This window comes from Monodon monoceros, unplaced genomic scaffold, assembly GCF_005190385.1.
Source record: "Monodon monoceros isolate NGI ecotype Baffin Bay Population unplaced genomic scaffold, NGI_Narwhal_1 Super_Scaffold_4, whole genome shotgun sequence".
NCBI classification, from domain to species: domain Eukaryota; kingdom Metazoa; phylum Chordata; class Mammalia; order Artiodactyla; family Monodontidae; genus Monodon; species Monodon monoceros.
In genome coordinates, this window is record NW_021703781.1 from 14,067,277 (window position 1) to 14,078,162 (window position 10,886).

At 42.5% G+C, this 10,886-nt stretch overlaps 1 non-coding gene across 1 annotated transcript; it reads left to right on the top strand.

Moving 5' to 3' along the window:
• Positions 1-178: 178 nt before the first annotated feature.
• LOC114883480 lies at positions 179-285 on the top strand. The gene has a single exon (XR_003790578.1). It is a non-coding gene; the product is annotated as a U6 spliceosomal RNA (small nuclear RNA).
• Positions 286-10,886: the final 10,601 nt, after the last annotated feature.

Genomic DNA, 10,886 nt, shown 5'->3' on the forward strand with positions numbered 1-10,886 from the left:
AAAGTGATCAGGATACTTAACAGAATTATATCATTGGTAGAATTACTCAGCCATTGGTCTTTTAAGAACCACGGAATTAGGAAAATTTATGGGATTCCATTTGTTCAGAAGCTGTTAGAGTTGTTAGGGAGATGGCCTCAGTCTGTTCTTAATGCCTACTCCTGTTAAAGTTAATGGGGTGCTCGCTTCGGCAGCACATATACTAAAATTGGAACGATACAGAGAAGATTAGCATGGCCCCTGTGCAAGGATGACACGCAAATTTGTGAAGCGTTCCATATTTTAAAAAAAAAAAAAAAAGGTTAATGGGTTCACCAGGTCATATTGTTCTTGAGAAATAACTGTGGCATTCTTGATTATCTCTGGGCATTAGAAAACATAAATAAATCCCCATATCTCAATTCTGTTCAACCTGGATCCTTGAAAAATGAATTCCAGAGATGGCATGCATGCATGACCTAAACACAATCCCTGGAAACATTTCAAATATTTAAAAGATGGCGGACTTCAGAAATTGGATTCCTTTTGGTGAATTAAGGTGGTGAATTTTTTTTTCTTCTTTTTCTTTTTTTGTCCATGTTTGGTATCAGTAAAATGCACAAATCTGAAATTTTCATTTAAGAAAGGGATCTTCAACCTCCCCTATGATACATTTACTCTGGGTTTGCAGCCATTATTCCAAACCAGAAATGAGTTTTTTCCACTCAAGGAACCTCACACATAGGCAGGCCCGGCTCTCCTGTCTGCCCTGTAATAGGGACGTTGGTAAATAAATTTTGTATATATCTGGGATGGTGAATGAAAGCTTTGGTACTCATGTCCTGTGAGAAGAGGAGACACAGCTGCTTTCCTTGAAAATCTGAAGTGCTGTCACAGGCAAGAATACTTATTTTTTATGGCTGCAAAAGACATTACTAAGACAGTGAGTGAAATTTCTAAAGAAGCAGATGGTAAGTTATTAAAGGAAAAATGTCTAAGTGCAACACAGAGTAGGTCACCTTGTTGAAAAGTGAGGATCCTTCGAAGGACACTTGTAGCCCTGGGATTCTGTCCTGTGTGATACTGCATTATTGTAAATGTTGGCTGCATAAAACAGTGTTGACGTGACAAATTGATTTTGGAGATTTTTCCCATTGACTTGGACTTTATACACGTATCCACAGTTATCCTCATAAAATGCATTTGAGGTAGGTAGGGACAAGGAGGTATCACTTTCTTCTCTTAACAGATGCAGAAACAGCAGCTGGGGAGATGAGAGAGATCCATGTGGGCAGTGTTACCTCAGTCAGAACCAGGTGCTTCCCAGGAAGCATCACACCTCACTGAAATGTAGCTTTAGTGTTTAAAGAGAAGGTACATTTTTTGTTACAACATGGCTCCTCAATGCAAGCCAACCACTTCATCTGGCGTTCAGTTGCGTCAACAGCAATTGTTTCCAACACTGGGGGAGAAATTGGCAATGCTGGACTTACTAAGAGGTGGTGTGGTGTGTCAGGTTGCAGGACTGCGCCTTCCTCAGGCACTTTCTTCCTCACACATTTTTCAGATAATTTTGATGATACTTAACTTTTGCCATTCTTGTAACAATACTTATGACTTCACCGTATTTTACAGTGAAGGTGGGGCTTATGGTGGTTTGAAAGAGTTGTCCAGGGGCCACGAGCTCCTTCATGACAGAGCCAGAGCAAGAATCAGAATATTGTCTCCATGAATCTTGGCCAGGGCTCTTTCAAAACATTGTGCCTCTTCCTTGACAAGAGTCCCAGATAATGGTCCTAAATGCATGCATTTGTTGATTATACAGTGGCTCTCAATGTCCTAAAATTCAGCTTAGTATTTATTATCAATTATTGCACCTACTTAATGCAAGCCACTGTGGAGGATATAAATATCACCACTCCGTAATTTCTACACAGCCCCTGCTTTATAACAGAGCCACCCCAAATTGCCAAAGAATTCCAGAGTTTCAGATCTAAGTGTGTTAGAGTTTAGTGCACACATTTTTGGATACTTCAAATTGGTAGTTTGCTGACTGATGAGAGGGGCACCGCATTTACCTTGGTCAGATATATCATAGAGAAAGAGCTGATTATATGTCTCAATCCCTCCTCTTTGTTCAAGGGGGAGCATCCAGTTCCCTTATTCTCAAGAATGTACCACTTTATTTTTATCCCTACTTAAGTCTGCCTGTAACTTGACACCACAGCTGAAATTTCTTATACTAATATAATCCTAAACACAGGGCTGGTAGAAGGAACTGGGTTTCTTATTAGGTGAGGGACACCCTAGCGTAAACACAAAGGAGCTTACAGGGGGGTAAAGGCAAATGAGTGGACACACAGTTAGTTACTGGGACTCAGAACAAAGTCCTGAGCTTGCCTGCAGGCTCTGGCTCTGGCCTACCTCTCCCACCTCCTCTAGCCCCACACCTCTCCTCACCCCTCTCCAGACCAGCTTCCTTCCAGAGCCTCACCAGTATCCTGCTCTCCCGCTGCACCACAGTTATGCTGGGTTATGCCTTCTGCCTGAAATGCCTTTTTCTTTCTTCTCCTCCTGGTTAATTTCTACTCAGCCTTCAGATTTCAAGTCGTCACTTCCCCAAGGCAGCCTCATAACTCTTAGAACACCACGTATGTTCAGGGTCAGGTATAGCATATCTCACCATTGCCTTATCATTTAGAAGGGAGCTGTTCATCAAAGTGAATGCCCAGTTTGGCCCAATAGCTTCAGCAAGTCCCGCTTTAAGTTCTCACCAAAGAGATCTTGTCAAAATCACTGGAACTAACTACACATCCAACAATCCACTTATCCATCCATCCATCCAGCCAGCCAGCCAACCATTCACCAGTATTCACTGGGGGCCCTTTATGAGTCAGTCACTGTAGTAGGTACAAGGGATATAGGCTGCCTCCTAACCAGATATATTTGGGGTAGCTGGTGAAGTTTTCTGAACCATTAAGGCCAATCCCAGTCACTGTTGGCCTTTCTGGAATGGGATCTACATTACCCGGACTGGCCCTAGGACTTCTGCAGTCTTACAGGACCACAGTATCTAAATGGAATCCCTGACTCAGTCATTCTCCGTCCCATGATATGTGGCTGAACCACACTGGCACCATCTTGTCAGCTCCATCTTAGGCCCACAGTCCTACCCCATCTCTTTTTCTGAGTGACTGAGCTTTAGCCTAACTCACAAGGAATGCACCAAACCAGAGGAGTTCCCTATCAACTTTTACCCTTACCTTCAACTGATAAGAAAACTTGAAGAGTGCTTTTTGCTGACGCAGATGGTTAATGGTCATGAGACACCTGCCCCCGCCCGGGGGGAAGGAAAAGCCCCCAGTTCCAGTTGGTGTGGACATGCTTCTCGCTTGGTAGTCAGATTCTATTTTTATCCTTAGCCCCTTTATATCCCCCTGTACCCCTTGGCAGTGCGGAGTGCAGCTGCGAGTGCCTCTGAATCATCTCTCTGCCTGATCCTGCCTGCCTGAATGTAAGTTACCCACAATAAACTTCATAATTGCACTTCATGGAGTTGCCTGCTTCGTTTTTCAGTCACAGAGTTCCATCTTAGTTCAGATGATATTATTCAATATCTCCACTTCCCAACATGTGACATTATTTTCTTCACAGCATTGATTACTATCTGAAATTATTCATTTACTTGTTTATTGTCTGTTCCCTACCGCTGCCTCGTGGGAGTGCCTGTCCATCTTATTCATTGAATACTGCCAAAATTCTGACTGATGAAAATTTGTTCAGTGAATCAGTGAATTGGTTCTAGAGAGAAAGTCCTTCTCCTGAGCTCTGATTTGGAGCAAGGCTAATGGATAGCCACTGATGACTGGGAGGTTACAGTGAAAAGACTTGGAGGAATCCCTGCAGTATGTACAACAGAACATAGAGAGGAATCTTTGGGGTGCCCCACCTGGTCTAAATGTTCTTCTTCCTTAGATGAAGGCAGTTTGCAGCCAATGCTGGTCCTCCCAGGGATAACATAGGCTTCTGCAAAAGGGAAGCTGGGCTAACAGGCAACCCTACCTCTCCAGCTGGTAACAGAAACTCCTCTGAGATGACTATAGCAGTCATTCTAAAACTTTGGTGGGACTAATAATCACTTGGGGAATTTGGTGAAAATACAAAGGTCTAGGATGTATCCAACTTCACCAAGCAATGAAATTGAGCAGGACCCTGTGGGGCCCGTGTCCCCTATTTCTTGTTTGTAGAAAAAGGCTTTCGTTTCCTAGGCCTTCCCTGAGTTCCAAAGAGCCAGACACAAGCAGTTACTAATTAGGGAAGTGAGGGAATGCAGAAACAAAGGAAAAGCAATTAAGCAAGATAAGTAATGATAATAGTTCAATGATAAGACAGAATCCTAGTTCCTCCTCAAGGAATATACATAACAATCTAATATATATCTTTGAGTTGTTCGGCAGAAACTAAGACCCCTGCCCTGGTAGAGGAGGGTGACTGCAAGCACACAGACCCCAGACTGGTTGGAACCAGAAGGTTGATGATTAAGACTCTTAAAACACCACCCTGTTACCTCACTACCAACCAATCAGAAGACAGTCATGCACCCTGCAGCCCTCACCCCAAATGTTGCCTTTAAAAACCCTTCCCTGAAGGCCATCAGGGAGTTTGGGTCTTTTGAACATGAGCTGCCTGTTCTCCTTGCTTGGTGCCTGCAATAAATACTGTACTTTTCTACAACCCAGTGTCAGTAAATTGGCTTTGCTGCATGGTGGGTGAGTGGACCAAAGTTTGGTTCAGTAACAGCATCTGTGTTCTCTATTAGCTCTCTAGCTAATTCCAAAACACACCAAAGTTTGATAGCTACTGCTCTGTATGGCTGCATATCCCAAAATTTATTCCATGGAACACTAGTTCTCAGAGTGTTAATGGTTAATTAAATAAATTATCAGATTAAATGTTTCCCTACTGCAGATGGTTCAGAATCATTAAAATGCGAATGTGCATTGTGAATCTCTCAGAGGGGAAAAGTGTGCTATGCTTCCTAAACTTATTTGGCCATGGAACTATTTCCTCTCAGGAACACGTATTAACATCTTCTGCAACTACTGTAGTTAGTGTTCAGAATATACTTCGGTAAACATTTCAAAATTGCAATCACTGATTGCTGGCCTCCCCGCTGCCACCCCCAGCCACCTTCTTGGGAGAACTTCAGATCTGTCTTAAGGCAGTGCACATTTAACAGCCAGAGTGGCCAATTTTAGATGATTTGGGGGTCACCTAAAACCTTGCTTTTCAAAGTAGTCTGTGAAGCAATCTCCTGCATCACTTGGGAGTTTGTTGGAAATGCAGAATCCCAGATCCCCTCCCCCCACACCAGAGCTACTGAGTTGGAATCTGCATTTTAATAGGATCTCTGGGGGATTCATTTGAACCAATATAGAGAAGTGGTTCTTAATGAGGGCAAGGGTGGGGAGGAGGCAGACAGAAATACATGGGGAGCCATTCAATATGCAATTACTGGACCTTTCCTCATCATCCCCGATCAGAATTTCTGATTCACTCTTGGAAAAGGAGAGAAGGGGGAAAAGTCCCCCTTGGTACTGATATACTGTCTTGGATCTTCCTTTCTTTGGCTCCGTTTTTCCAAGCCTGGGCTCCTGACTGAGAGAGTCGGGGACAGCAGTCCTCACAGATTCAGGAAACCCAGCAAGAAGCAAACCCTTCCTGAAATTTAAAGTGTTTAGAAAACAATAAATTATACAAATGAACTTATTTGTATATAATAGAGAGAGTAAAAACTTGGTTGTGACTCAAATTAATTAGTGTAAAAACTGCGTGGGATTTCATTATTGTTCTTAGGCTTCTTAGCACAAGTGAACTAAAAGTAAAACTCAAAGTTAGTCTGTCTCTTTATTCTTGAGAGCTTTCACCTCTATCTCTGAAATACTTTGTCAACTGTACCACTCTGTGGATCATCCAAGTAATCCAGCTTCTTTTTTTCTGTTTCTATGGCCTTTCTCCAATTTCTGGCCTTTTGCTGTAAACCTAGATTCTCTCCTTTTGATTTTCAGCCAGTATTATCATGATGTGCCTCAGTGTGGTTTTCTTTGTATCTATTTTGCTGATGGTTGCTTCTTGAATCTGTAGCAGAGTTTCATAAATTTGTGTGTTGCTATCATTCTTCATCTGGAAAATTCTTGGCCATTATATCTTCAAATATTCCTTTTGCATCATCCTCTCCTGTCCTTCTGGGGCTCACGTGTATTACACATTTTCAGTGTGTCCTACATATCTTTTGTGCTTTATCCTATGTTTTCCATTCCTATTTTCTTTGTGCTTCAATTTAGGCATTTTCTATTGATCATTTTTGCTGTTCATTAATCCTGTCTTCTGTTTCTTTTTTTTTTTTTCCATATTTATTTATTTGACTGTGTCGGATCTTAGTTGAGGCACGCGGGATCTTTTAGTTTTGGCATGTGAACTCTTAGTTACGGCATGGGGGATCTAGTTCCCTGACCAGCGGTCTAACCTGGGCCCCTGCATTGGGAGTGCAGAGTCTTCGCCACTGGACCACCAGGGAAGTCCCCTGTCTTCTGTTCCTAAGCTCTATTAAACCCATAATATCATATATTATATTTTTAAATTCTAAAATCTCCATTTGATTCTATTTAGAGATTATAATTCTCTGAAAAATTCTCCATTTTAAAATTGATTTTCTCAATTTTCTTGAACATATTAGACATAGACATTTTAAAGTTCTGTTTTCTTGAACATATTAATCATAGTTAAAGTCCTTATCTGCTAACTCCAATGTGTATGTCACCTGTGGTTCTATTCCTATTGAATGTTTTTTCTTGTGGTTTTTAGTAATATGGTCCTGAATCACAGTATGTCTAGAATTTTTTTTATTGAATGCTGGTCATTGTGTGTAAAAATTATATAGTTCCAAATGACTTTTTATTTCTTCATGGTGGGCTTATCCTTTCCTCTGCTAGGCAGATGAAATTGAAATTGATCATCTTAAACCAATCAGGGAACGAACTGCGGTTGAGGCTGACTTTTAGTTTTGGTAAGGTTCAGTCTGCCTCTGACTTGTTTGTGTTACTAAGATGTTGTCCTTCAGGATTTTCTCAACTATCAGTAAATGTCTGGTGTGTTCACTGGTCTCCCTTCTCCTGGCAGGTCTAGTTTGTGTCTCTTTAGCATTATGAAACAGCAGAAAATTTCTTTCTGATTTTCAGAAGTTTTTGACATAGCCTGCAAGTCCTGAAGTCTACTCTTTGTTTCCCCAGTACCATAAGTCTATGAAAAACATGTTAGTGTTTCAGAAGTTTTCTGCTTAGCTTTTTAATCACCTGCCCTCACAACTTCAGAAATTTGCAAATGTCAGGTGTATTGAGGGTTTTGTGTTTGAGGTCCCTTAAGCCTTTAATTATACCTCTATAGCCCCACAAGACCATTCAAATCTCTGCTGGTTTTTCTTCCTCACAGCAGTCTGGAAAAATCTCAGATTGACAATCTCTTATAATTTGCATATGCCCCAAGGGAAAAAGTGACTGCAGATGCCAGAGAGCTGAAGTTCTCTCCTCTTGAGAAATTGAGCCATTTAAAAAAAAATTAAATTTATTTATTTTATTTTTGGCTGTGTTGGGTCTTCACTGCTGCACGCTGGCTTTCTCTAGTTGCGGCAAGCGGGGGCTATGCTTCGTTGCGGCGTGCGGGCTTCTCATTGCGGAGACTTCTCTTGTTGTGGAGCACGGGCTCTAGGCACGCAGGCTTCAGTAGTTGTGGCGCGGACTCAGTAGTTGTGGCTCGCAGGCTCTAGAGAGCAGGCTCAGTAGCTGTGGTGCATGGGCTTAGTTGCCCTATGGCATCTTCCCAGACCAGGGCTCAAACCCGTGTCCCCTGCATTGGCAGGCAGATTCTTAACCACTGTGCCACCAGGGAAGCCCGAGAAATTTAGCCATTCTTGTCCTCTTTGATTCAGCAGTTGTCTGATGTCTTTAAACAGGTGACCTTATCTTATCCAGTGTTTCTAGTTGTTCTTGAAGGAAGCATTTGTCAACCTCAAATTATACCATTCTACCCAGAACTGAATATTCTTTTTTCTTACAAATTAATTAATTAATTAATTAATTAATTTTGGGCTATGTTGGGTCTTCGTTGCTGCGCAAGGGCTTTCTCTAGTTGCAGCAAGCGAGGGCTACTCTTCGTTGCGGTGTGCGGGCTTCTCATTGCGGTGGCTTCTCTTGTTGTGGAGCACGGGCTCTAGAGCGCAGGCTCAGTAGTTGTGGCTTGCGGGCTCTAGAGCGCAGGCTCAGTAGTTGTGGTACATGGGCTTAGATGCTCCGTGGCATGTGGGATCTTCCCAGACCAGGGATTGAACCCATGTCCCCTACATTGTCACGTGGATTCTTAACTGCTGTGCCACCAGGAAAGTCCCTCAGAACTGAATATTCTTATCTTGCCTTTTGGATTGACACTTTGATCATACAATTTCTCTGGCTTTTCATTTTGGTTTCACTCTGGATGCTATTTCTTGGATCACCCTCAGCTCTGAGCCATGCTTATCTCTCAATCCCTCCCCCAGCGGAGGTTCCCAACACAGATCAAGTGTTTTAGGCTACCACCTGATCAGATGGAAGATTACCAGGAAAACACTATTACGAAATTAAAACAGTATAAGCTGAACACAGAGTGAGCCAAATGTAAGAAATCACTTTTGGTGGAAGAATGATTTTTGTATCCATAAGTAATGTTCACCTAACAAAAGAAAAGGAAGTATTTCCTCTAGATATTCATTATTTTTTTATTTTTTATTTTTTTGCGGTACGCGGGCCTCTCACTGTTGTGGCCTCTCCCGTTGCGGAGCACAGGCTCCGGACGCGCAGGCTCAGCGGCCATGGCTCACGGGCCCAGCCGCTCCGCGGCATGTGGGATCTTCCCGGGCCGGGGCACGAACCCGTGTCCCCTGCATTGGCAGGCGGACTCTCAACCACTGCGCCACCAGGGAAGCCCTAGATATTCATTATTTAAAGAATGCTTTTCATCTGAAATATCACCATGTTTTCCTAATACTGAATCCAAAAAGCAAACGTCTGATATCTTGAAAATAGAGCCTATTACTTCCAATCCCTTGATGACAGAAAATAGGAAAAATAATGGATTAAAGATTTTTGAGAGGCCTCGGATCCTGAAATATTAGATGGCAACTTACAGCTCAAAATAAACTTTTCCTATTCACATTGAAATCTTATAAGAGAGAGAAGGGGAGAGAGAGAAAAGGAAGTTGAACAGACATGTGCAGTAATCACACAGTATGAGGTTATTACTGGTCTGATGTGCTTCTTCAAACCAGTTATATGAACCCTTGAAGGCAAGGTCCCTCTATAGCTCAGTAATCCAGAGAATTTCAGATGATCTGAGATCTAATAGACCTATTTTATTAGCAGAATAGTTATTAGAAATAATACTAAAATGTGTATTTCTTTTTTATTTTTTTTTCTGGCTGAGTTGGGTCTTCATTGCTGCACGCAGGCTTTCTCTAGTTGCGGCCAGAGGGGGCTACTCTTCGTTGCGGTGCACAGGCTTCTCATTGTGGTAGCTTCTCTTGTTGCGGAGCACGGGCTCTAGGCGCGGGCTTCAGTAGTTGTGGCTCAGTGGGCTCTAGAGTGCAGGCTCAGTAGTTGTGGTGCACGGGCTTACTTGCTCCATGGCATGAGGGATCTTCCTGAACCAGGGCTTGAACCCGTGTCCCCTGCATTGGCAGGCAGATTCTTAACAACTGCGCCACCAGGGAAGCCCTAAAATATGTATTTCTACTCAAGAGAATCAACCTCAATAAATGTACTTACTTTGTTTACCAAATGACCACTTAAATTGTTCCTCAAAATTTCTAACATTGGGGGGCTTCCCTGGTGGCGCAGTGGTTGAGGGTCCGCCTGCCGATGCAGGGGACGCGGGTTCGTGCCCCGGTCCGGGAGGATCCCGCATGCCGTGGAGCGGCTGGTGCCGTGAGCCGTGGCCGCTGAGCCTGCGCATCCGGAGCCTGTGCTCTGCAGCGGGAGAGGCCGCGGCGGTGAGAGGCCCGCGTACCGCAAAAAAAAAAAAAAAAAAAAATTTCCAACATGGGTCATCAACTCCTTGAATCTACTTGAGGTAAACATACTATTCTTTCTCCTCATTTTGCGTCATTATAATGTTTATTCCTACATCAGCCTAATGCTGATTATTACTGTGCATCCTGTCTGAAGAGCTTGGAGTAGATTGTTTTAGTACTTTGTGCCATAGCAGTCATTTAAAAATTACTAGTAATGATTCCAGTGGATAAAACATTCATTAGTCTTTCATAAATAGAAACTGCTCTAAACATGAACAAAATGTCCATCTCATTTCTTTGCTAATGCCATGTTTCATTCAACTAAAGATATTTCCTGCAGCCTTTACCTTAAAGGGTTGGCATAGAAAGTGAGAGAAAATTAAAATCATCTCATGTCAATCAAAACCTTGGAACGTTTGCTAATATTCTTCAGAGCTACTGCAGGGGAGGAAAATAATTTTCCCTCTACCCTTCTAGGTTCTTTGCTGAGACTCCCCTGTAATAAAAGACAGATTAACAAGAGAAAAACAATTTTAAATACATATACAGCTACGTATAGATATGAGAGCCCCACAAAGATATGCGACTCAAAGAAGTGACCAAAGCACGCAAAGAAACAATAAATTTGTGGAGAACTGACAAGACAATGGGTTTTGGGCTAGGGGTAGTAAAATGATGAAGAAGCAACAAGGTTTGTTTAATACAGCCTTGTTGGCCGTAAATTCCCTGACTCTGGTGACAATGATGCCTCCTACCCTCCTGGTACAGGGAGTGTAACTTTCTTCCTTTTTTTTTTTTTTTTTTTTTTTTT